Below are 24,092 nucleotides of genomic sequence, written 5' to 3' on the forward strand. Positions count from 1 at the left end.
CTGGCCAGGAGAGGCTCATGGCCTGGGTCTTCCTTTTGCTGTGAGTTTGAACTATGCTGCTTTTGCAATGAGATTTTGAGCACTCTGAAGGATCATGCCTCTAAGAGGAAGATAGGAAGGAGAGGGGACGTTCACTGGGCCAAATTGGGCCAATCATCTCTGCTTTGGGAAATCAGACAAATCCAAGCCAACTGGCTCCTGGGAAGAAGATGTCTCCAAGCCAGACAGGACAAGGCTGAAACAAAAGCTAAAGAATTCAAAAGGCACAAAGGTAAAAGCCAGCCCTAAGGGCTAGCCAGCTCTCCTTCAGCAGAGCCAGTCAGGCCAGAGAGCAGAACGTCCAGGGTTCAGAGCTGGCAGTATAAAAAAAGAAGGGAAATGGGAAGAGGCCAGGGAAGGGGGAGAGCTGGAGAAGACAAAAGCCCGGGAAGTCTCCCGGATTTTTCAAAATGACCTTTGGTGACCACAGTGAGTAGCCAAGAGACCAAGTTGTCACAGATGGAGTGAGGTCCAGTCCTAAGAAGGCAAATGTCTTTACCTTCCTAACAGCCAGAGTCTGCAGCCCAGCTGAACTGTGGCAGAATACAGTGACAGAGGGCCACTACATGAGGCTCACAGCTGGTACAGAATGGGAAACCCAAGGCCCCCTCTGTAAGGGGAGACATGCCCAAGTGAAGGCCTGCCAACCAGAAATCTGCCAACTGTTTTTCAATTTGTTTTGTGTTCCTCAGTTTCCTTTTCAGGTAGGTCATATGTTTAAAAACTGATTTTCATTTGGGAGGCCGAGGCTGGCAGATCACAAAGTCAGGAGTTTGAGACCAGCCTGGCCAATATAATGAAACCCTGTCTCCACTAAAAATACAAAAATTCGCCAGGTGCAGTAGCACAGGCCTGTAGTCCCAGCTACTCAGGAGGCTGAGGCAGAAGAATCGCTTGAACCCCGGAGGCTGAGGTTGCAGTGAGCCTAGATCGTGTCGCTGCACTCCAGCCTGGCAACAGAGCAAGACTCCATCAAAAAAACAAAACAAAACAAAAAAACCTGGTTTTCAACACGCAAAAAAACATTAAAAAGTGGACAAAGGACATGAACAGACACTTCTCACAAAAAGACATACAAGCAGCAAACATATGAAAAAATGCTCAGCATCACTGATCTTCAGAAAAATGCAAATGAAAACCACAGTGAGACACCATCTCACACCAGTCAGAATAGCTATTATTAAAAAGTCAAAAACAACAGATGCTGACAAAGTTGTGGAGAAAAGAAAACATTCCTATGCTATTAGTGGGAACGCAAATTAGTCCTGCCACGGTGGAAAGGGGTTTGGAGATTTCTCAAAGAACTAAGCCTAGAATTACCCTTTGACCCAGCAATCACATTACTGGTTATATACTCCCCGCCCCACAAAAAAATAAGCATTCTACCAAAAAGACACATGGACTCATATGTTCATCACAACACTGTTCACAACAGCAAAGACACAGAATCAATGTAAGCACCCATCAGTGGTGGACTGGATAAAGAAAATGTGGTACACATACACCACGGAATACTATGCAGCCATAACAAAGAATGAAATCATGTCCTTTGCAGCAACTTGGATGCAGCTGGAGGCCATTGTCTTAAGTGAGTTAATGCAGAAACAGAAAACCAAATAGCACATGTTCTCACTTGTAAGTGGGAGTTGGACACTGGGGACTCATGGACAGAAAGATGGAAACAATAGACACTAGGAGCTACTAGAGGAGGGGAAGGGAGTGAGGCAATAGTTGAAAAACTCCCTATTGGGTACTATGCTCAGTACCTGTGCAAACAGTTCTGTTGTACCCTAAACGTCAACATCACACAATATACCCTTGTAACATACCTGCACATGTACCCCCAAATCTACAATATAAAAGAAACCTGATTTTTTTCTGATTACTTTAGCAATACAAGCAATATACATTCTCAGCAAAAAGGAAAAATTCAATATTAATTACCTATACTCTCCTCCACCTCCTGAGATAACCCTTGTTTATACGTTGGCGTCTACTCCACGTTTCTTATATATCTATACAATAATTATTGTCACAAGTTCAAAATCATAACGTACAATCTGTTTGTAACCTTCTCTTTCCACCCAAAATATCATGATCACTCTTCTTTGTGGCTCGTGTCTCAATCAACACTTATTTGTGATAAATGAAACGCACTAAAACTAGATTTGGCCAGAGGGAATTCATCATGTGAATCAGGGACCTCATAGAACCCAAGAAACAACAGCTGGGACACAGGCTAGCACCAGGATACCTCCCTGACAGCCCAGGGCACGGTGTCCTCTCACTGTGTCTGCTCAGCAGTGCTCTCTCTGCAGCCCAGGCCCCTGCTTCCGTGTGTAGCAGCAGGCAGTGGCCACACAGCCCACCAGCTCCACTGGGCTTCTCTCATCCTGAATGCAAAACACCAGCCTACTAAACTCCCAATTCCAAATGCCTAAGGTCCATAATCCGACTGGCTTGGTTTATGTCATCTGTGCACCCTTGAAGTAATCAGCCATGGCTGGCGGGAGTGGGAGAGGCAGGGAATTGGTGCGCAGGCCATTAGAGAAGTGGACTCACTTACAAATGTTATTTACTGTTCCTTCAAAGGATATGCCAGGAAAACAGCCTGTATTAGTCAGGGTAGACTAACTGCTATTTACAGACACCCCAAAGGCTTATTTCTTGCTTGCATCCCAGTCTACTGTGGACCAGTAGGGATGACTGGGGACGGGTGTGGGGGTCAGGAGGGTCCTTCAGAGACCAGGACTCCTTCCGTCCCTGGCTCCCCTATCTTGTAGGGTCTTACAGTCCTCTACTGGACCTTTTGAACTCAAAAACTTAATTATGTCTGATCCATCTGCTTCCAGACAGCTCCATTTGCAAAGCAAACACTCTCAAGGTTCTTTCCTAGACATAATTACAAAATGTGCTTGATTTCGTTGTTTCCTCCCTTACCCTCCCGCCTCTCTTGTTCTCAGCGACTGTCTTGAGACTATGTGGAACAGTAGGCTTGAATGGGACAGCTACATCCCAATCTGACTTTCTGCTACAGGACTAAATCACTTTCTTCAATTGAAACTCATTAATGGGTCTCTGTCTCAATGTTTCTCTATCCCATTCCTTACTGTTAAGGAAGCAGGCAGCTTTTCCAACCCCTCTGTGGTAGACTGGATTTTCCCAAAACTGGCCGTGGCCATAGCGATCTTGCCAATGTCACGTGTTCTCCCAGAGCCTTGACGCTCAGCCCATGATGAGGTGGAGCCTGATTCCCCTTGCTCTGCATACGGGCTGGCCTTAGTGACTTGCTAACAACAACTGCCATGAGGCAGAGGTGACACCGCCTGACTGCTAAAGCCAGGGGGTAAAGTGATACAACTTCTGCCTGGCAACCCAGCCGCCATGCTGTGAGGAAGCTCAAACGAACCCACATGGGGAGACCAAAGGGAGAAGTATACGTGGACAGGCACTGAGTCTCCAGGCAACAGCCAGAATCAGCCGCAAGACACACGAGTGAACCAGCCTTCTGATAACCCCAGTCCCCAGCTTCGGGTCTTGCAGCAGAGCCCCAAACACTGTGAGGCAGAGGCAGGATGTCCCTGCTGTGTCCTGCTGGAGTTCCTGACGCACAGATGCCAGGAGCATAAGACATGGCGTATGCACGAAGTTTTAGGGTAATTTGTTACACAGCAATAACGGTTGGAACATGTTTGGTGCACCACACTGTTGCATTCTTCTTACTCCCTTTTTTACATTTCTTTTAAATCAGCTCATTCTTTCCTAACTTCCTTCTTCTTGTGATACTTTGCCAAAGGCGGACAATAGAAGCCCACCACACATAAATATACACACACTGCTAATGTTCTATTTTCTAAACACTTCCCCTAGTGCTAAAATCTCAGGCACATGGTCTCCCTTCCAGATCATCGCTGTGAAGTTCTACCAAACACTTTGCCACAGCAACACAGGACTTGCCAGCCTTCCAGCCTTCTGGATGTGTCTCCTCACCACCCACAGCCTGAATATTAAGCCAATATCCCATGTTTCAGGCATTTTTATTATGGAAGCACCCACTTCTGGCATCAATATCTGTATTATTCAGGGGAGACTAACTTCGGTAGCTAAGAATCCCATCATTCAACACCTTAACGCTATAGAGTCTTGTCATTCATGTTGTGGTCCCACACATGTGGGAAGGTCACAGCTCCCACACAGACATCTTCTGTCTGGCTGATTCTCCATCACCAGCGCTCAGCAGCCTCCCCTGGGTCTTGTGCATCCTGCCAGTGTGGAGGATCATACGGTCAGTGCCTGGAAGTAGCACGCCTTACCTCAACCCACATTTCACTGGCCACAGCTCAGTCCTGTGGCCCCATACAACTGTAAGGAAGGTTTACATCAGCTGTGCCCCTGGGAAGAAGAAATGAGTTTGTGAGCATCTAGCCATCACACTTCCACACTGCCCAAAGCAAGGCTGAAAGTCCGGCCACAGTAATGTCTCTTCCCTAACTGCCCCCTTCCCAGAGTCCCTGCTCTGTGAGAGCCAGGCCTTCCCAGCAGCTCATTCCTAGGGTCTTGCTCAGGCTTGTCTAGGTACTACTACGGTGGTATGCGGAATAGTGTGCCAGCAGAGACAGCCACGTGCCAACCCCCAGACTCTGTGCATAGGTCACCTAGCATGGCAAAAGGGACTTTGCTGCTGTAAGTAAGGTTAAGCACTTTGAGTTATCCTGGTCTGTCCAGATGGGCTCTATCTAATGACATGAGTCCTTAAAAGAAAAGAAACCCTCCCGGGCTGTGGTCAGAAAGGAAGATGTGGCCAGAGAGATGCAAGGTTGCCAGCTTTGAAGACAGAAGAAGGGGTCCATGAGTCAAGGAACTCCAGAAGGTGGAAAGGGCAAGTGAATGCAGAAAGTGAATCCAGAGTGGAGCACAGCCCTGCTGACACCTTGACCGTAACTCAGCTGGACTTCCGAGCTACAGAACTGTCTGATGATACATTTGTGTTTTAAGTCCAAAGTTTGTGATCATTTGTTACGGTAGCAATAGAAAACTAATACAGCCAGCGGCTGCTCTCACCAATGAATTCTGAGTCCCACACTTCAACAACGCAGAGTGCCCAGAGTGCCCAGGACCCCAGTAGGAATACACTTCATGTTCACAAACTAGCTTCTGCCAGACTCTGGTTGCCTTCTCCACACCCATGGCTCCCCTGGGTGTGGAGGACAACCCCTGTTGTCCTTACTCCCCTGCACCCAAACCTCTGAGACTCAGGCCACCAGCCCTAAGGAGGCACTCTGGGCCACCCAGTCAGCACATGAGCCCTTCCCTGCTAAGCTTGGCCTCTGGCGGAGCAGAAAGACCAGAGGCCAGCCAGGGACTGCTGGTGCTCTGCCCAGAGGCCCTAAACCCAGAGTCGGCAGACCCAGCTACACAAAGACGGAGGGATACACTGGTGTGTCCTACACGTGACCACGGGAGACATGGCTCTGGGCAGCGCTGGTCAAAATATGACAATGTGGCCACCATTCTCCCTACCACTCTCAAGAACTCCCCTCAAGAAAGGGTTGGAAATGATTCCCCCAGCAGACGGGTGATAGCACAGCACGCCACACACCCTCCCTCACATGCCCCGGAAAGGTGGGCTCTGTACAAGAACTTGCAGTTTAAGCCAAAACAAATAAATAAACGACATGTGGAATTTTAGGCAGGCACGAGGTGAAAGGAGGATTATTTGTGTCTTGGGGTTCCCAGGATGCCTTCAATAACCAATATGTTACCTGCCCACCTGCAAATGGAGTCCAGACCAGCCATGAAAATAGGCACAGTTCTGGGGGAAGGAAGGAGAGCTAGGCAGAAGGAAAGCGAGATAAGAACTGAAGACACAGGGAGAAACTGCACAGTGAAGCTGGAGAACCAAAGCTAATCCTGTAGGTCAGAGACAGCTCAGGAACTGGGTAATACTCAGGCTAAAGCAGGGGAATCTGTGGGGTTAAAAGTGTGCTTGAAAGTCTATGGGTGGGAAAAGAGCAGAGGGCAGCAGGAGGCAGCAGGGTGGATGAATCTGCAAGGCCCCTGTTTCACAGGACTCTGATATGCAGTGAGGCTGCAGTTTCTGTCACCAGAGCAGGCCAGGAGCCACACACACAACTCATTCAGCAGCCTACCCACCCGGGAGACTCTGCTGCTCCTTCTGGAGTCACAAGCTCTGGCAGCCCCCACCTCTCCACTCCTGGTCCCTCCCAGATCCATTCTCTTTGCAGGTTTTTCCCCAATTCCGAGGGCAACACCCCCTCCCACCCTCCACCACCCAGACATTCCGCTGGATGGGACAGATGGTGGCCTGGAACCACAGAAGCTTCCCAACTCTGAAAAGTCTTGGGATGTTCTCCCAACAGCCCTCCAAGTCTTGGAGCAGCCTCTCCATCCAGATCTCTGGGGAATTCGTGACACAAGACCATCGGGATTCCCTCTGATGAGCCATAAAAATCGATTAGCATAATTAGATCAGACATACTATGATATCATTACGGTCTCCTCTGCTGTCTCGCCCTTCATTAATAAAACACACACTCAAAATGCAACCATCTAGTCCCATTTCTGCTGGCCCTGAAGGAGGTCTTGTTGGAAAAGAGATGCAGAGACAGTAGGACTAGCTAGTGACTTCACTCTCTCAGTGCTCCCGTTCCCTCACTCCTCCTCTTGCTGCACCTGTCTGCTCCAGCCTTGCTGGATGGGGGAGGAGCAGGCCTGCTGGGCACCAGGTCCCTGCGGGAGGAGAACTGCACAGTGAAGCTGGAGAACCAAAGCTAATCCTGCAGGTCAGAGATGGCTCAGGAAAAGACTTTCGCAAGACCAAAGGCACTTCCAGCCTAAATGGCATCAGAAGCTGAGTGGGTGTGGCAAGCTTGGCAGCACAGGCAATCTAGAGACTGCAGCAACTGCGACTGTGAAGGAATATTCCAGACTGACCCATAGGCGGCAGTATCAGGGGAAGTGAGAACTGAAGGTGCCTTACACATCACTGGGGTCCCTCAGTTTAACTGAAAATTATCAACGGGCCTTTGTTCCTCCAAGTCCCTTCCGGCTTCATCTCTATTCCAACCCTTCAACGCCCCAAATGTTGGAACTCTCTTCAAATACTCTACTGAGAAAGAAATCCTGTTATTTCATGAATAAACAGGCCGAGGCCCATAAGACTCACAGGCTGAGGTGATCCAGCCAGGTGGGGTCGACAGAACCTGCTGCCTGGAGTCCAGCGTCCTCTCGGCTGCACACGCACGTGACTGTCCAAGGAAACTGGTAGGAAAGAAATGGAATAAAATGAAGTGTTTTACAGCAAAAGCCATCCTGTGCTTTCTTACCTACAGAGGTACCATTTCATGACCTCTAAGATAAGGGGTCAAATATATCAACAGTGAAAAGACACAGGAAAAAGCAGAGAGGCTTTCTTTTGTGAAAATTGGTGTTATTAACAACGGCTTTAACAAGTAGAAACCACGTTTACTGAACACTTCCAGCATGCCCAGCCCCTGCCAAGTGTTCCTTCATGCGCGCTACTTGTTAATCCTCACAACAGCCCTGGGAGAGATGTACTGTTATTGCCCCATTTTCCAAGGAGGAAACTAAAGAACAGAAAGATAAACTGCTACCCAGTTGATAGAGCATCGGGCGGAGACTCCAACCAGCCCCGGGGGTGCTAAGCCCATCTGCTTCACTGCAGCTCCTACAGCCCCGCTGCTTGCCTTTAGCCTCAGTCTTGCAGGGAAGATCCAGACACCTACAATCCATTCTCCCAACAGGGCTCTACTGAATGCGCCCTGAGTTTCCTGCATGGCACAGCTCTGGGCACTGAACACTTCAGCAAACAGAGCAGGCAAACTCTCTGCCGTCTTTGTGACGCCCAGCAGTGCTGAGAGACAGACGATGACTCAAAACTTAGGAAATCGCACACTCGGTTGGAAGGTGGTGAGGATGAATGCCATGGGGGCAAGGGAAAGGAGAGACGAGAAATGCAGAGCAGTCTAATTTTAAATGGAGTGTTCAGGGAAGGCTCGCCTAGAAGCTGACATCAGAACAAAGGCTTGAAAAGGTTAGAGAGTGGGCACAGGGTGTAGAGGTTATTCCCAGAAAAGTTCTCTCCTCCCAGGCCTGTATGATCCATCCTCATTTCACAGAATCCCCAAATGAGAAAAGAGATACAAGATATGTGACAGACGCTGGCACATAGTAGGTGTTCACCGTATGCCCCTTTCCTTTCCTTCTAATGGGGATGGGTTTTCCTTCTAGGAAAAATATTTGAAGAGAGTTCAGAAATGTGGGCACTGAAGAGCTGGAAGAGAGATAAAAGGGGCTTTGAGAACAAAGGCCCATTGATAATTTTCAGTTAAGCAGAGGGTCCCAGCCCTGTAACAAAGATCGAATTAAAGACACTTCCTTCTCTTCCATGATGGGGTGAACACTGTCCCCTAAGTAATCGTATGCTAAAGTTCTGACCCCCAATATCTCGGAATGTGACCTTATTTGGAAATAGGGTCATCACGGATGCAATTGTAAAGATGCGGTCACACTGGAGTGGAATGGGCCCCTATCCAGTATGACCGGAGTCCTTATAAAAAGGAGAGATTTGGACAAAGAGGCAGACACACAAGGAGAACGTGGCACGAAGATGAAAGAAGAGGCGGAGGTGACATAGAGAAGCCAAGGAACACCAAAGATTGCCAGCAAACCACCAGACGCTAGGAGAGAGGCACGGAGCAGCATCTCCCTCCCGGCCCTTGGCCCTGGGCAGGAGCACCCCCGCTGGCACCTTGATCTTAGGCTTCTAGTCCCCTGGACTGAGACACAGTTCACTTCTTTTGTTTAAGCCAGCCAATCTGTGGTACTTGGTTATGGCAGCCTAGCAAACTCAAAACCTTCCAAGCCTACTGTTTCTGATGTCTCATTAAAGTGTGAGGGAGGACGGCTCCGGGCAGGAAAGAATTTAAGTACACTTGAGGAGGAGATCTTGGAAAGAACTTTAGCTGCTGATACTAGTATTTGGAACTGACTGGAAGCAAATAGTTGAGAAACCTACCAAGTTTTTGAGGGAATTGAATACCAAAGAAACTGTTTGCTGGCCTATAAGAGCCTGTGAGTAAAAAGTGTCCATTAATCAGAAGCAGACACATGCCCAGATGCGCCCGTTGGTGTCAGCTGTGACCACGGAGTGGGTGGATAAGGAAGTGCCTCCTAGAGGGTAGGCAGGGACTCTGAAGGACAATGGACAAGGACATCTCTCACAGCAAGCGGAGGCAGGTCTCACCATGCAGCATCCCCACTGCCAGGGTAGAGCGCCTCACATTGTCCACCAGCAAAACTCCACCCCATCCATGGATGTGGCATGTCACCCATGGACACGGGCCAGCTTTCTCGTCCTTGCATCCCAGTTGTATCCTGAGGGCAGATAAATTGCCTTGCTAGCTTGCAGCTCACCAGACCTTGAGAAGCTACATGAGACTTGAGGGCAAAGACTGCCGCTTTGAGGCCAGGGTGTGTGAGCATGATCTGCACAGGACAGAGAGCAACACAGATATTTGGCCACCTGAAGGGTGGCTAGCAATAGTTTCCTAGCTGTGCCCCAGCACCCAGCTTTCTGTTTTACTCCTTTCTGGGCACACAGCAAGGCTGTCCTCCCTTGTAGTGAAGCATGGCCTCACAGGACAGCGCTCGCCAATGGAGCATGAGTCACAGTGACGGGTGCCTCTTCCAGGTCAAGCCTTCTAAGAGGTGTCTGCAGTCCCTCAGATCTCTTTCTCCTCCCACCATCTAGAGAAAGAGGCAGCAAGGCCCAGGAGCTCACGCGACCACGGAATGAACAATCATAAGCGTCTGAGCCATCATGGGATGGAACCGCACCTGCCGATCAGAAATGCCACACCAAACTGTTACACGGGCAAGAGAGAAATGTCCACGCTACTAAGTCACCAAAATTTCAGAGCAGACAGTGTTACCTTACCTAATAGAGGCAGCCCTCCGAATCTGTAGGTTTCACATCTGCAGATTCAATTAACTGTGAATCAAAAATGTTTTTTAAAAATAACAATATAACAGTAAAAATAATACAAATCCTAAAATACAGTATAACTATTTCCATAGTATTTGCATTGCACTGAGTATTATAAGTAATCTAGAGATGACTTAAAGTATATAGGAGGATGTACACAGGTAATCTGCAAATACTATCACATTTTATATCAGAGACTTGAGCATCTGTGGATTTTGGTATCCAAGGGGGATCCTGGAACCAATCCTTCTCAGATACCAAGGGACAACTGGATATGCAGTGACTGAATCAAAGTTGGGGACAGCAAGAGCTCCTCTGTCAAGGGGCATCATAGTGTCACAAGATAAGCCCTGGATCAGCATTCAGTTCTAGAATCAGCCCTGCCATTAACTAGCCTATGGCCAGAACAGGTTGGGGGACTCCCCTGAAGAAGGGAAGTCCAATCCAGAAGTGTGGCTTTCAAACTTGCCCCTCCTCAGGGGTGCAGCAGTGGTGTGGGCCCAGGGCTGAGTGGACAGGCCTCCAGACAATGCCTCCCAATGACCAGAATTGCCTGCCCTTGATTGGGAGGCGTCTGTGGACTACAGGTGAGCTTTTTATCTGAGGAAATGAGAGAGTGATGGTGTGCTCGCGAGAAGGAAGCCCCTGTGCCAAGGGCATCTTTGAGGACCTTCGTGTCTGCCTTGTGCAATCAAAAGCTTCACCCTCTCTTGTTCCCACTTACCCCAGGGTCCCCAGTGGGTCATGTCACAGAGTCAGAATGCAAACCTGGCTCCCTGAAATGGATCTAAGCAGGGACACAACCTGTCCTCCCAGCCCTGCCAATGAGGGTCACTGGGCACTTCTCAGAGAGAAGGGAAGGATAAAGGCACTCACGGCACAGAAGCCCTAGGGTGGGGGCCAGACATCCTCCCTCCACCAACTGCATGGCTCCACTGCATCCTACGGCCCCTCACAGCAAGCAGCGTCTTCCCTTTGATGCACATGACAAAGCTGAGGCTCAGAGTGATGTACAACCTGCCCAAGGTCACACTGCTAGGCAGCACAGCCAGAAGGGCAACGCATATCTGGCCAACTCCAGAGCCCGTCATGCCAACCCATTGCCACGTCCACATGCCCTCCATCTGCTCAGTGGAAGAGCCTGGTGCTGAGTTTTCTCTCTGCCCCCTCACGTGCCCTCACTGCACTGTCCTTGACCACCAGGACAGAAAGGCGCCCCCTCCCCAACAACCACCAGGAGCTGCTCTGGAAGCCGGTGCCTACGGCTGGGCACAAGGATGGCCCCAGGGTCCGGGGGAGGCCATTCCTTGCTGCCCTGAAGGTGGTGGATGAAGCATGCAGACCCACTGCCTTCTAAGGAGGGCTCAGCACTCTTCACATGTAAATATCTCAAATATTCACTATGCTTTAAAGTAAATGTGCGAATTTTTATTTCTTGGTATGAAGCCATTTCAAACATTACCCAGGGAATCTGGGTTAACCACCCTTTCTGCTGTTTTCCTATTTGTGTTTCATTCCTTCCTTCCTTCCTTCCCTCCTCCCTTCTTCCTTCCTTCTTTCCCTCCTTCCTTCCTATTTTATTTAAAATTTTTGTCACCCTAAATCTCCTCTGATATCAGTCTGTTTAAGTGCTCAGACTAGGTAAGCTAATTATAATTGCAAATTTCCTGGATAAAGAACATTAAAAAAAATCATTTTAAAGTCAAATAATTATTTTATTGTCCTCTCTTTTATATTGCCCAATAGTAATTACAAATCAAGATTTAGTTGAGAACAGGAATGCCCAATCCTAACGAGGAGAATCACAGTTTATGGAACAGAGTCATGCGCATAGATTTTTTCAAGGGTCACCTCTGTGGAACCGGCCTCAGGGCAGCTGCCATTATCCCCATTTAACCAGTGAGGAATCTGAGTCTCAAATATAATAAGTGAATTTCTAGAAGGGATACAAAGTAGTTTTAAAACAAAGTTTCCTGAAGACCCCTTTGCCCACAGCTCTGTGGCCAGGCCCCAGTGCTGGTGAGGGGTAAGGGCCTGCCCCTCCTGCTGGCAGGACTTCCCCGGGCACAGGAGCCAACCCTCCTTCCTGACTCCTTCCTGCATCCTCCAGGTCTCCTCTTAACCCTGGGCTCTCCTCTCACATTTAGTTGACAGAAAGTGAAATTAGAGGTTGGTTTTCATAACTTTAACGAAGACCAATTCTTCCCAAACACCAAAAAGATGAAAGGGCTGTAACACCGAAAGGCGTTTTTTTCTTAAAACTCCTCCAACAAAGTACTCCAAGGATGGTGCTGTCATCTTGAAAGGGCATTTAATGTGTCTCCATATTCTCAGGCCCCTCACCCTTGGCCTCTAGTTGGAGACACCCTGCACCGCACCTGCCACCTCCCCTACTCTCCACACCACTCGCCCACAGGCAGGTCCAGCCCAAAGTCCGGAGGAAGAGCAAAAAGTTGTAGCGTCGGAATCCTCCCACACATGACTTATTCAGTGGCACTGAGTAACACGGGGGTGTATTTCAGTGTTTGGGGGCAAAGATTGAACTTAGAAGTGGGCTTGTCTTGGAATATTAATGTCAGCGGTGGGGACGGAAGGAATGAGGCAGAGAGAGCCAGAGAGGGAAAGAGAGCTGTCTCCTTCTGTCAGGCGTGAGCTCTGGAGCAATAGAGAGATACTGGGAGTTCAATTTCTGTTTGCCTGAGCCAGGGAGAAAATCTAATTAAATATGGTGTCTGAGTTTGGAGAAGCCAGGATGGGGCTGGAATACAAAGTGTGGCAGCTACCCATAGATCAGAGGGCAATATTAATAAACCCACAGAAAGGGACAGCAGGATCCGCTGGTGGTATTGATAAAATGCAACACAAAGACAAAGCAGGCCGGGGAATATTGCATGATAATGCCGATAAAAGCACACCAGGGACGCCACCCCCACTGCGGTGGACCTGGGACTGCTGTTCCAGGAAGCCGGGTGGATGGCGGCCGGTCCCCTTCCCTATTCCTCTTTCTCCTCCTCTTCACCCTGACTCTGGTCTCACCTCTGTTTCCCACAAACATGCGAACTCAGCATCAATGAGTTTTCCGAGAACTACTGAAGCCAGGACAGGAAATGAAGAATTAACAAGAGGGATAAATGAGTCTCCATTTCAGCAGAGAATGTTTGGAGAAGGAAGAAATCATAAAGGCTGCAGAACTCCTTTCTTTGCAAACTTCCAGAAAGAGCTGGTCGCATCTCCGGCTCAAAGAGAGGAGAGTCTTGCATGGAGGCTGAAATGTCTTTTGAAAGACATTTCCACAGAGGTCACTTGAAGGCAGCCCTCAGCCTCCATGCAAGACTTCTCTATTTGAGCCTGATATGCAACCAGCCCTTTCTGGAAGTTTGCAAAGTGCTAGACACCGGCAGAATTCCCCAACCCTCTGACACTCCAGACCCAAAGCCGGAGCCTTGGGGACGTGCAGTTTTCAAAGAACCCTCGGAACTCCTGGAAGGTGTTGGAGCACAGTTTCAGGGTGAAATCCCTTGGAACCAGTTGGCACTTTGTCATAGATCTTCTGTCTTCTCAAGAGCTGTTCACAAAAAGGTTGGAGATGGGGGGCTTTTCCTGGTGGATGGAAGTACCACCACTGCATTCCTCCCCACCATGCACCCCAATCCTTCTCAGGGCCCCCATCACAGTTGCAGTGAGGCTCTCAAATCTTAGCTGTGTTAATGTCATTCTTTTGTCATCTGTACTTAATTGCCATCAGCTGGTATGATATGATTTCGCCTGATTTTCCTAAGCTTTCTGTGTTATAGCTAGCATCTGCCTATTTTCAGCAACTTTTATTGTGTATTAATCTGTGCAGTCTATAATGCTGCATTATTTCCAGGGACTGTGTGTGTGACCATAACAGTAGTAGCTCTCGACAAATCCATTTCTGCTTAGATCTGATTCAGCTTTGAATCTATACCCCGACGTCCACATATCCTACCTCCACGGACAGTACCATCCTCTTCTTTGGAAGTGAATTTGTATCAGAAGGTTTCTGTTGAAGGCCAGCACTTGCTGACTGTGTATATTCATCCCGCTAGTCTCTGAGCCTCCATTTCCCAGTCTGTTGAATAGGAATAATAATAATTTCAACCACTCTGGATGGGCTGTGAGGATCAAGTGAGGTAATCTATGAGGAGAGTGTTCTTCAAGTTCTGAGAATGCTGTCTGATGCTTGCCTGAAGAAATGGAAATCCATTCAACACTCAAGAGAGGCCTAATCATTGTGATAGCACCTTGCATTGCTATTGTGCACCCTAACTTCAAACGGCCCTTATCAAACATGTCATTTGACCTTGACACTATCTGATGAGGTCTGGAGGCACCGTTTCATTTTACAGATGAGAAATCTGGATTACAGAGACTGACAAGAGATCTTTTCAGATGCAAAGACGATCATGTCCTAGACACTGCTTTAAATTTCCATCTTGGGAAAAGGGCAACCTGAAATCCTAATCGGAGCCCACAACCAGCATCTCCTGGCCAGACTCCTCCATGGATCCTCCTGGGCAATCAGCCCTCACTCTCCACACAGCTGTATTGCCTTGTCCTAGGGGCTTAACATCACTCAAGTCGTACTGCGGCATCCCGTCCCCTCTATTCCCTTGCTCCCTCTGCTGCAGCCACGACAGCTGATTCTTTGACAGGCCAGGCCCACCTGTTCCTCAAGACTTAGCACGTGCTGTTCCCTCTGCCTGGAACCCCCTTCCCTAGATATCTACAGCTCACTTCCTCATCTCATTGGGACCCGTCCCCAAATGTCACCTCCTCATTAAGGCCATCAGTGACCACATTCTATAAAAAAGCAACTGCCAGCCATCCTCTCCACTCTCTGCTTTACTGTTCTACAAAGCATAGAGTACCATGGCCTTCTATCTATTAGATCAGCTCTCTCTAAATGTGGCGCCCCTCCCTCCACTAGAACCTGAGATCAGGGATGTTCTCCTACCCATCACTATACCTTCAGAGCTTATAAGAGTGCATATATGTTCCTTGGCTTATTCAATAGTTCATTATATAATTTTTTTCAATGAGTTTTAGAGAGATTAAGTCACACATCCTTGACTTGATTGCACATTTAGTAAGTAACAGAGCTGGGACCTCAAGTTCAATGTTTTCTACCATATGAAAATCTAAATTCTGAATAAATACAACCCAGGGTGACCATGATGTAGAGAAGACTCCCACGGTCACATACATCCTACAGTGACTGAGGAAGCCATTTCCCCTACAGACACTTGTGTCCCGGAACACTTTGGGGCAACTTGAGGTGGGAGAATCAGAGGAAGCCAGAGCTGCCAAACTCAAGGGACCATGGCCAAATGACCCATGTGCACCAGGTCCCCCAGGGGCAGCTGGTGGGCGGGCTCTTGTCTGAAGGAATTCTTCTCCCTCTTTGCCAAGCACAGCTGTGTGAGTGGCAGATTTGCCTGTTCCTGCTCTTTTTGTACCCAGATCATGAAGGGCTTATTCTTAGCAACAGAGCAAGCCCATTGATGGGGATCATGATGCTGAGGGTGAGACCTGTGGATGGCAGAGCGAGAGACAGAGGCAGAGAAAGAGATGGAGAGATGGCATCAAAAGAGACAGAGACATGAGAGAGAGAGGGACACAGAGAAAGCGCCACATGGGGGAGGAGATCTTGCGAAGCTACTCTTGCTGGTCTTCCTCTTGGTTTTCATGCCCCCTGGAAAGGCCTTTGTGTTCGGTACTAAGCATACACCACAACCCCAAAGGCTCCATCCTGAAGCTATTGATCACTATAGGAACCGTCACCACAGTGATCTTTCAAGAGATGCTTTCTGTGGCCAGGGTTCGTTCAGAGGGCCCTTCTCCCAGCCATGACAGAGTTCCATCCAGGGAAGGACACACACTGTTTGCAATTGGAGCCAGCCCACTGCTGGGGACTGTGATGCTGAGGGTGAGACCCGTGAAGATCAGGCAGGTAGAGACAGAAAGAGACGGAGAGATGGCATCAAGAGAGACAGAGACAGAGAGACATGCGAGAGACAGAGGGGGGGGAGAGGAGGTGGAAGGGGTGGTTCCTGGAAGGATGGAAGGATTAGGAACGCAGGTAGGGTATCACATCAACCTAGGTCTGAAAACATAACATGCAAATCGACTGGCTTTTTAGTGGCGTGGTTCAGGCTACATTGAGTCAGTTCAAACTTTATTGAGACCACGAAGATGGACAAGACCCAAATCTTGCCCTGAAGTACTTAAAATGCAGTGAGTCTGACAGGCCCATAAATGGCTGGCGGAGGAGGGTGGGGAGGTAGGGAAGAAGGGGGAACTATTTTTAAATACAACATAAAAAGAAATTATGCTAAATATATAGACAGTGAGACGTGGGAATGAACTTAATCTTGCTGGGGAGCTGGGGCCCAGGATAAAAGGGGACACATTTCACAGAGGATGTGGCATTTGAGCTGAGTGTGAAAAGGCATGTGGACTGGCATTCCCGCCTGAAGAGCCGAAGACTTGAAGCCTAGGAGGAAGGAGGCCACGGGGCAGGACCCATAGACTTTTGCAGAAGCGTGGGCCTCATCTGTCTGGGACGGATTAGGTGAACTCGGAGATGTCATCTTGTCATCTAAAATAACTCTCAGGAGTACGGCCTGAAGAGACTCCTGTGCATCCAACCCCTGCACATTGGCGGCTTACTGAGGACGGGAGTATGTTCGTATTCCAAACCCAACTACCCACGCAAACGCTGGAGGCTCCTGGGGTTGGAAGCGGGAGGGTCTCAGATTCAGAGGCCTGGCAGGGAGGCGGCTTCCACCTGCACTGTCGCTTTCCCTCCCCTGTTGCGGAAAGGAAATGATACATTTCTGCCCATCAGGAATTTAAGTTTGTTCATCAGCAACATTCATTCTGAGTCTTCTCCCTGCTCCTTCAAAGCTCTGGGTGGTGGATGTCTCGATGGAAACACAGTTTTTCTATTTTAAAACATTCCCCCAAGAGTAGGAGGGAAGAACGAGCTACGATCCCTCCGGTGTTGTACTGATCACAGCAGCATTTATTGAGGCACTTAACAAACGTGCAGAACACTGTTAGGAGCTGTGTGTGCAGGTGCTCTGTCCCTGCCGTGCAGGTGCTATCACCATTCCCATTTCACCCGTGAGGTTAGAAACATGAACAGGCTCGTCCAAGGCCACCCAGCCAATCCAAGGTTTAATGACAACACCATTTATTGAGTGTCTGCTATATGCCAGGCATTGGGTGGTTCCCAAGGTCGGCCCACCTGGGATCTGTGGCACAAACCCAACCTGAGGATGGGAGAACGGGCAGGCCTCAGAGGACTGGACAAAGAACAGTCTAACACCACAGTCTTGGCCAGACCCCCAGGCAGGAGGCAGTGAAAATATCAAACCATAACACCCTTCCCAACCCCAGTTCCTCCCAACAATTTTGGCTCAAACCAACTCTGGGTGGTGAGGGGCTCGAACTTTCCCATTTTCTAGAGGGGTAGGCTGGACACACTGAATAACTCACCTCTTCTCTTTGGAGAAAAGGGGTGCAGCAGGGGATGGAGGCATAGATAACATGGATGACCACCAGCCTGCCCAGAGATGGTGCTGCGGATTTGCATGCAGTGCCTCACCTAAAACCAACACTGAGAGAAGGATATTATTAATTCGCAGATGGAAAAACACGACGTCTAGAGAAGTTAAGTGACGTAAGCATTGCTACACAGCTCAGCAAAGGCAGGGTGGCATGAACATGGTCCTGTGGCCCTCATTGCTTTCTCCTCCCATAGCCCACACAACTCCCTAGACTGTTGGCCACAAGCCCTGAGAAAGGGAGCCAAATGGTGCAAACTCAAAGAAAAGCACCTTTTTCTTTCATTTCACAAGGCATCATTTGACCCTGAGGCCCAGGGGAGTAAAGTGTGTGCACACATGCAAAGGCACACATGCCCTGTGTGCACATTTCTGCAATATGAGTGGTGACATGGTCCCATGAGGCTCACGGAAAGACCACACACCCATGCTGTCTGTTCCCTGTAGAATGCAGGACCAACCCCTTCAGAAAGAAGGTTGGATTAAAGCCAAGGGATGCAGGACTGGGGCAGGGGGTGCTTAATGGGCTCAAGCTGGGTGGGATTACCCACTCACTACCTGCTCAACCAAACTGTCTATAGCTGTGTCTCTTTGTAGCTCTCCTTTTTGTTAACTCTCCTGGACCAAAGCAGGACCACCTGGGGGTGGTCACAAGTATTAGCAAAAGATGTTCCAAGGAACAGGTGAAGGGCAGCTGAAGTAGGCAGCATGTTCTCCCGGTGCTGGTTGTGGAGTTGCCAAGTTCTCTTCCACTGAGAAAAACAGCATGCTTTATCCTTGTGCATCTCGACCCTGGCCTGAGGACAACTGTCTCAGAATCACTGGGATGGAACTGATAAAAATGCAGGTTCCTGGGTTCCATCCCAAACCCACAAGACAAATGAATCAAGGTTGTATCCAGTCGTCCACATCTTTAATAAGTACCTCCTGGAAGGGAGTCCGACACCCAGGAAGGCTGGAGAAGCTCCACTTTGCTGCAGCCTTTGAGGAAGTAGATGCAGGACCTGGGTCCCGAAAGGGGGTTCCACAGCTCTGGGATACTGATTCATGGTGCTGTTCCTTCTTTTGTCCACCCCTGCCCTTAGGGTCCCCTGTTCCATCCCTCCTGCAAGACATCCTGACTGACTGAAGAAGCCCCGCGGGGTGTGCAGGCGCAAATTGTGGCTTTGTGGTGTGGCAAGGTGAACCCACTTCCCCAGATGTCAATACCAGTCCCCGCTGCACCCAGAGCCCAATCGCACCTCTTCCCTCATAATGGAATAGAAGGTCTACTGTCCACTGCTCACTCCTAAATCCTGTACTCAGTTCCGCCCACGGTAGGTAGAGGAACTTGTCCCCACTGGAAGAACAAGCACAGGGTTGGCTGCAGGAGCTAATGGGGGTGTTCTGATAGCTTGTGCACAGGGCACTTGGTGGAAAATGAGCAATCAGCAGCTAGGGCAGGAGTAGGGGGTGGGAGGGCACCATCACAACCCGGCAGCCTGCACCACTAGATCAACAGCATCACCTGCTGGCCATAGGATGCCACAGCACCCTCCTCCCAGTCTAGGCCCCAGTGAGCCTTCCCTCAGTGGGCACAAAGAGGCAGAGAAGCCCCCTCAGAATGCCAGGAGTCCTGGGTCCAGCAGGTCCTCAGGGGAGCCCCTCTTTGAAGCCCATAGAGCTAAGACTCTGATTCTCCTTTGAAAATGTGCAGATCCCTCGTTGACCAAACATGAATCTCTGACAGCACACCCCTCCTACACTGGCTCCCAAATGCACACCTAATATTTTTATTTTTCCTAAGTGTTTGTCTGTGGTTCCCCAGCATCTTTAGAGGCCCTCATAATCTTTTCCCTTCCAGTATAAGCTCCTAGAGGGCAGTGACTGTGTCCTTCTGGACGGACTAGATCACCGACCTACATTCCAAAAGGCTTAGGAGAGTGTTTTATAAACGTGAAGACTACCAGCCAGCAGTCGTTGGTGCTGGAAAGGGCTGTGCTATGGCTGGTGCTTCTTCCCAGGTACAGGAATCCTCACAGCTACCCTGTACTGAGGGTCTACCAAGTGGCGGACATGTGATGCCGCTCTACCCGGATGCTATCTCACTTGGTCTTCACCAGGACCCCCGGACACAGAATCACCGAGAGGTTAAGCCATTTGCTCAAAATCTCACAGCCGCCAAATGGTAAAACCAGGGTCCCAGGCCTGGCAATTCGAAGGTGGAAGCGTCTTGGCAGTTATGTCACACTGCCTCCCAGAAGCGCACATGTGCACACACACTGCTAGTAAGCACATCCTCCTTGCTGAAAGCACGCCACAAGCAGCTGCTCACTCAGCCTTCCCGCCTCCTCCTTATAAGGCAGAGACTGTTGTACCTGCCCTTTTCCCTGGAATCCTGCTCACGTACCAGGTTTCCCGTGAAAGGCCCGCTCAGCCTTCATTTTCGGGACCTCCAGGCTGGCCCACAAACGGGTGCCTATGAAGACACAGAGAACGAGGGCCCTGAAGGGCGGAGGAGGCAGACAACTGATGGGAGCACTAAGAAACGGCGGCGAAGGCCCCCCCAGTCATTGATTCCTTCCACAAACATTTACTGAGCACCGACGTCACGCACTGTGTCTGGGGCAGCGGGAAACGGCAATAAAGGAGGAGGCGCTTACAGCGGCGACGGTCCGCAGATAACGGTCCGAGGGCAACTGATCTCGGAGAGCAGCCGTGCCCAGGGGGCTGGGGGCGCAGCTGAGGGTGTGGACTTTCCCCACTCACAGCCCGCCCCGCGAAGTCCTGCCCTGTCCTCCCCACCCTGAGCAAACCCACCTGCTGGGGACCTTCGGGCTGCGGACCTTGTTGTGGTCCCGAGGCCCTCAGAATCAGCTAGAAGGAGGCGGGCGGGAGAGGGCAGTGGTTCCGGGAGCGGGCGGGGACGGGCGCAGGGCTGGGAGCGGGGCGCGGGGCTGAGGGAATGCGAGGCTGGGGGTGGAGAGAAGGGCGGGGGAGGAGCTTGGACTGGGGGGAGGGGCGGCGGGAGGATCCCGGGGCCGCAGTTAGGGGAGCGCCGCGGGCGAGGCGGGGGAGGGGCCGGGCGGGGGGAGGGGGAGGGGCGCGGGGCTGGCGAGGGGGAGGGGCGAGGCGGGGGAGGGGCCGGGGAGGAGTTGGGGGAGGGGCCGGGGAGGAGTTGGGGGAGGGGCCGGGGAGGAGTTGGGGGAGGGGCCGGGGAGGAGTTGGGGGAGGGGAGGTGTTGGAGGAGTGGGAGGGTGGGGACCCCGTGCCGCCCCGTGCCCCGCCCCGGTTTCGGCTGGCTGCGGCAAAGTTTCCCAACTCGCCGGGAGCAGCTGCTGCCTTCTCTTGCCTTTGTTTTTCCCCTCTCAGGATGGAAAATGAATTTCGAGCATCGCTGCGGAGCCTGCCAAGTAATTGGAAAACATGTCGAACACTGTGTCTGGCTGCTCGGCGGAGGCGGGGTGGCCTCCCCTGTCGAGGTTCCCGGTCCCTCGGGGAGGGGTGGTGCCGCGTCCTCCCCAGGCCGGCCCGCGAGGGGAGAAGCCGCAGAAGCCTCTGGGCGCCGGGCCGGAGGTCCCTCGGGCCGGTGGGTGAAATGGTCGCAGTCGGCTGGCGGTGTGGGCGCCTCGCCCGCGCTGGCCGCTGAGCCCCGAGAGGGCCTGGGCTCCCGTGGGCCACCCTACTCCGCGGCCTCGCGGCGCCCTGATCCGGGGTCTCAGGCCCCGCTGGAGCCCGGGGCGTCCCTGCCCTCCCCACTCCTCCCGCGGCCCACCCCCGCCCTCCGCCTGCCCCTACCCTGCTGGCCCCCGCCAGACATCCTCTCCCGCATCTGAGACCACCCGCCCGGTTTCCATGTCCGGGTTTGGCTGGGTGTGTCACCCCCCACCTAAGGATGGGACAGAGCCCCATCCCGCCTCGCAGTGGACACCCCAGGACAGTGGCTTGGTCTTCACAACATTGGGTGTGGTTCATGGAGCAGCACTTTGCATCGCTCCCTGCAGTGACCCACGCAGCAGGCCGCCTGCCCTGGTGGACGTGGGCACACCCTCCCTGTCTCCTGGTGTTGCAGAGCTTGACTCTGCCTGTACCAGTCTGGCTCACATGAGAGCCCCCTGTCTCTGTCCAGAATTAACAAGGTCCTGTTAGGAAGTGATCTGCAAGACAAAGTCAGGCCAGCACCGCACATTGCCACCACCACCAAGTAGTCCCTTGATAGACCTCCACCTGTGGCCTCCTGGACTGGCTCCCCACCCACCTGCCACCCCCAGCTTTCACCCCTCCCCTCAAAGGATCCATGACCCACAAAACCTTGATGAGCTCTTTCAGCTCCATTTAACTACACAAATGGCTTGGTCACAGTTGACTGGTCCCAAATTTGCCAGTGATTTTCTTTTAATTTACCGTAGCTCAGTCCCCCTGTAATACAGGTAGAGGAGGCATATTTGTTCCCAAACTCCCCTCCTGGGGTTAATCATGCACAGAACAAAACTCCATTTGAGCCACTTAATGATTTCATTTCCACCCTAGGTTTGAAGGAGCTGTGGCTATAATACTAATATGGGTCCCTCTCTCCCCAAACTTCAGATGTGGGGAGAGAGAGACAGTGGGATCCTGTGGGTGACTCAGCCATTCCTGCCCAGCTCTTGACCTCTAGCATCTTCTGCAAGCCATGCGTTCCCCCTCTTTTCCTGGGCCCATCTTCCCTCCCCGGGAAGCCGGACCTGACCAGCGTGGTACTCCTTCCATCCTTCCTCCCCTGGGTCCTCTGCCAGTCTCGTGGGGTTATTTTGCACCCAGCTGTCACCTCTCAGCACCTGACCCACCTCCCAGCCTCTTCTCCTGCCATGTCCCCCACCACACCTCCACCCACCATACCGGCATTCCAGACATTCAGACAGCCAGGCCCAGTTCCCTAACCTTCCTCATTCCTTGCAACATGGACTTTCCCTTTGCCTGGAGGACCCCTCCTTGGTTGTCAGAGCCTGGCAAAAGCCTCCAAAACTCTGCTCAAGCGTCACTGCCTCTGGGAATCAGTTGACACTTTTTCTCTGAAGCAGAGAAAATCACTCCCTTCTGTGTGCTCTACCATTTATACCCTTTTGGCTTATTTTCACACAATATTTCATTATTTGTTTGCAGTCAGCCCTTCCACCCATTTGAACTCCTTGAGAACATAACAGAATATTCACCCGGGTATCCTCACACTCACAGCACGGGCCCGGTGCTGGGCATAAATGCTCCACAAATGTTCTTGGAATGAATCTCTGCTATACAGTTCAGGCGTGTGGATGTGAACTGTATTCATGACGACACGAAGACACTCAGAGGCGCTCCATCTTCAGAGGCTTCCCAAACGGCTGACATCTCTACTGGCCCAGCCTGCAGGAGCTGACTCAAAGGGAAGGCCAGGTCACCTTCAGGAAATGTGCGTTTTGCGTGGAAAGGGCACCATCTGGTGGTTTCTAGCGAAACAGCCTCTCAGCTGCAATAGTGAAGAGAGAGAGGGCTTCCTCCCTTTGCTTGCCTCCCAAGGCCACCAGGTTCCGAGAAAGGTGTTCCCTGCAGCAGCGCCATGGGCTCTGGCAAGCCAAGCACTGCTCCCTGCCTTCCCAAGTAGCCTGAGTGAGCATTTGGAAGGGCACAGCCCACTGAGGGCTCTGAGGAAGGCCAGCTTACCTCCTCTCCACCCCTCTCCTCTACTGACATCCAGGCTGTAGCCATTCCCAAGCAGGCAGTACCCCCTTTCCAGCAGCCTGGGCTTGTGCCACTTCTCTGCCTTCAGTGTTCTCCAAGCTTCCCCTGGACCCGGGCCCTTTGTGTCCATCACCACTGGGACATTCGATGGGGACCCAAACTCAGGACCCAAGTTGAACTGATCTCCTCAACTTAGGCCCACCTACCTGAGCTAATGGCGGCACCCTCCCCCAACTGTACCCCCAGGACCTTTCTTCTTCCCCACTCCAGGAGCCATGTATCGCCAGGTCGTCACTGCCATCTCACACAAACCTGCAACTGCCCAGTGGACCCTTCCTGGGCTCTCTGCTGCCATCCTTTGCCGCAGCCTGTCTCCACATGTAAAATCACTTTCTGCTTTAACATTCCCGCATATCCTGTTTCCTGTCTCTGCTAGGATAAGGCGGGATCCTTAACAAGTTCTCCACATGCCACATGGCCCACCTGGCCTCTTGACAGCCTCCCCCGTCCCCCTTCTCGCTCCCTGTCTCCCATCTAGCTAGAACAGCCTTTTGGTGTGTCCATGAAGCCAGACTTCTCTTCCTTCTCAGAGCCCTCTCACTTGCCGCTGCCCAGGGCTGGCTGCTCTCCTGCCCCTCTGCCTGGTTACCTCCTACTCATCCTCTATTCCCTCAGCCTACCCTACTGGGGCATTCAGGCAAAGGGAGGCTGGGAGGGAAAGGTGGTGGGGAGAGAAAGTCCAGGTGTCCTGGCCCCTA

The 24,092-nt window shown here is 51.2% G+C and overlaps 1 protein-coding gene across 4 annotated transcripts in view; it reads right to left on the reverse strand.

Moving 5' to 3' along the window:
* The window catches only part of LOC105476165 (opioid binding protein/cell adhesion molecule like), a 1,438,816-nt gene extending 1,418,209 nt beyond the window's left edge, over positions 1-20,607 (reverse strand). For 3 of the 4 annotated variants that reach the window (XM_071076069.1, XM_071076066.1, XM_071076068.1), the window contains exons 1-2: positions 20,458-20,607; positions 7,226-7,320 (exon numbers count right to left, since the gene is read on the reverse strand). The gene's annotated coding sequence lies outside the window, so the exon portion shown is untranslated. Of the gene's footprint in view, positions 1-7,225; positions 7,321-14,036; positions 14,160-20,457 lie in introns of all 4 variants that reach the window. The other variant, XM_071076067.1, reaches the window with a different exon arrangement.
* Positions 20,608-24,092: the final 3,485 nt, after the last annotated feature.

The sequence above is a fragment of the Macaca nemestrina genome, chromosome 12, assembly GCF_043159975.1.
Source record: "Macaca nemestrina isolate mMacNem1 chromosome 12, mMacNem.hap1, whole genome shotgun sequence".
NCBI classification, from domain to species: domain Eukaryota; kingdom Metazoa; phylum Chordata; class Mammalia; order Primates; family Cercopithecidae; genus Macaca; species Macaca nemestrina.